Source organism: Triticum dicoccoides, chromosome 5B (assembly GCF_002162155.2).
Source record: "Triticum dicoccoides isolate Atlit2015 ecotype Zavitan chromosome 5B, WEW_v2.0, whole genome shotgun sequence".
In the NCBI taxonomy this organism is placed as follows: domain Eukaryota; kingdom Viridiplantae; phylum Streptophyta; class Magnoliopsida; order Poales; family Poaceae; genus Triticum; species Triticum dicoccoides.
Window position 1 is genome coordinate 471,915,066 of NC_041389.1, and position 2,964 is coordinate 471,918,029.

Genomic DNA, 2,964 nt, shown 5'->3' on the forward strand with positions numbered 1-2,964 from the left:
GGCCTGCCTGGCGGCGGGGGAGGAGGGGTGGCGAGCAGCCGATCCAGATCCAGATCCGGCGCGGCGTGGCAGCAACGTCCAACAGACACCGGGGACGGGAAGGCCCAGAGCAGGGTGGGCGCTGCGATAGCATGGGGATGGTGCTGGGCAGCGCTTGGGTGGGTGGCCAGCGGCGCCGGAGCGGCGACCGCCAGGGAGGGCTGGTGGGTTGCTGGGTTGGGGCGGCGGCCGTCGCGAGAGCGAGAGCGTGGACGAGGCATGGTCGAGGAGGACAGTGACACATTCAGATTGAATCCACAATGCAAGAATAAGTATTATGTGTGTGCCATCTAGTAACAGGTCCAAAAATATATCGTAAGAGGCCACACAATGGCAGCATCACCAGTTCCTTTGTTGTAGTTTAAAGGCAGCCTCAGATTTCACTGTGGAATAGGAAAACCACGTTCCTAAGAAAATTATCAGGTGATTCCACATGCATAGGAAACGTTCTTCATTAATTTATTCACCATCCGAAACCCTACTGAAGCAGAGTTTTGTACAAAACATCCAGTCATCAATTATTCAAGATGTACTAAGACAACTCATTATAAGTTTATAACCAGCTGTCTATGTACAATTCTGATCTCTATGAAAAGTTCAAACAATTAGTTTAAGATTAGGCAGTAAGACTGCTGTTCATTAACTAAAATATTCAGAGATGGATCTTCACAAAAGACAATTATTTTCGATACCAAATATGAAAGTGTGATCTCGGAAAAGAATTTACTTTGTAACAGAATAGTACCACACTATTAGAAAAGGGCAATGGGTAAAAAAATAACATGACAGAAGAAGTGCCAACCTACTGTTCTATTAGTACAACAAAGCCGTAATACGGAAACTAAAAGGACACTTAATTAGGAGCTCCTAGCTCAAGAATAGCTAATAGCATCATCCTCCCTTTTTCAAGCTAACCTAATTATACATCATCATAACAAATATTTGAAAAGGGAAACATTATTAAAATGACCATAAAACAGCATGATATATGTCCATAAATACAAACTACAAAGAGCAGGTTAGTAATATAGCACACAATAATTTGAACTAACTCAATCATTGCAGGTCTGTACATGCAAGCTTAACATGAAATACCATAGCTTTTCTTGTGTGTGAGTTTCTCCTTCCAACACACAGAAATTGCGATATACTTTGTTTGTATTGGTCATCAGAATGAGAATATGAATCTTTTGAAGTGATTTTTCATTGCAGTAAGGATACTGTCATAACAATCTGATGGCTTGTTAGAGTTTTGACGACATACGATTTCCTAGATTTAACCTACAAAAAAATGATCTATAAGTTACACCGTAGCCGTTTTTATTTCAGTAAATTTTAATTAGATAAATGTCATAATATAGAGCATCTACAAACAGAGATTGCATATAATGTCACACGGGCTTGCTATTACCTTGTTAAATCTATCTATATGTTTGCTTCAAACCAAAATCAAGTGAATCATTATAAATCATTGTTCCAAGAAAATAATAAGCTAAGCGCACATCTTCAACCAGGGAGTTCTGTTCAAGCTCGGCGCATAAAGAAATTTAGTGCTACATCCACATGAGCTGTGAAATTCTTTGTGCAAATCTATTTCTGTTTCACCACATTGTTGCACTGAAAGTATTGGATTACCTGAATAGATTGATCCAGCAGCGCGAGCCAACAGCCGGGAGCCTGCTCCCCTCCGTCGCGGGCCACTGCCGTGCCGCGCAGCTCCAGTCGCCGCGGGCCGCGGCGCCCGCCTCCCGCCGCCTTGGGCCCCGCTGCGTCGCGCCCAGCGGCGCGAGCGAGCGAACAACCGTGAGCCGCGGCGCCCGCCTCCCGCCGCCTTGGGCCCCGCCGCGTCGCCCACGCCTCCAGCCGCCGCTCGCTAGGGTTGCTGTGTGTGAGTCGGGGTGGAGAATGGATAAGATGTGTGTGTGCTAGCTGAGGGGGTGTGTCAATTGAATACGTATGGATGTGGGACCCTAGGGTTGCCATGTCATCAATCCATGACACAAACATTTCAACCAATGAGAACAAAAATAACCCCACAGTTTTTTTTATCTAGAAAAAATAACCCATCTCTTTGCCATCTGCCAGCAGATGGCAAAGAATCTTTGCCGTCTGCTGGCAGATGGCAAAGAATCTTTGCCGTCTGCTGGCAGATGGCAAAGAGGTGGGACTAGTACGCCGTTACACTCTTGACGGCCACAGGATTTGCCAACCTCTTTGCCATCTGCTGGAAGATGGCAAAGATTATTTGCCATCCACTAGCAGATGGCAAAGAATTGACTGATGGCAACCATGTTATTTGCCGTCTGTTAGTTTTTTGCCATCTGTTTTTTATAAGCAGATGTCAAAGACGTTCTTTGCTATCAGCTGGCAGATGGCAAAGAGCTGGCTGATGGCAAATTCCCAGTTTCCAGTAGTGCTCCCAATACCAGCCCGGCGGAACCCAGTCCCGAACATGGCCCTGATCAAGCAGGCCTCCACCGCCGAGTCGACGACGACGAGGATGCGGGATAGGCATCGCCGACGTCGATGCGGCAACTACTTCTATATATAGTTAAATAAAAGTAGTTTTATTAATTAAATCAACTATCTAATTCAACTACTAAGCACTTACTATAAATAAATAAGTAGTACTTACTAAAAACAAACTACTTCTATATATAGTAAAATAAATTAGTTTATTAAATCAACTAGCTAGTTCAACTATATATAAACTACTTCTTATTTTTTTCCTTTTTCTAAATATTATGAACAAAAAAATCATTAAAATTCTATGAACAAAATTAATTACTACACATCTAATCTAACAAAAAAAATCTAATCTAACAAAAAAAATCTATGAACTACATATCAAAATTACTACACATCTAATCTAACAAAAAAATCTAATTAATATAACAAAAAAATCTAACATAATATAAACAAATT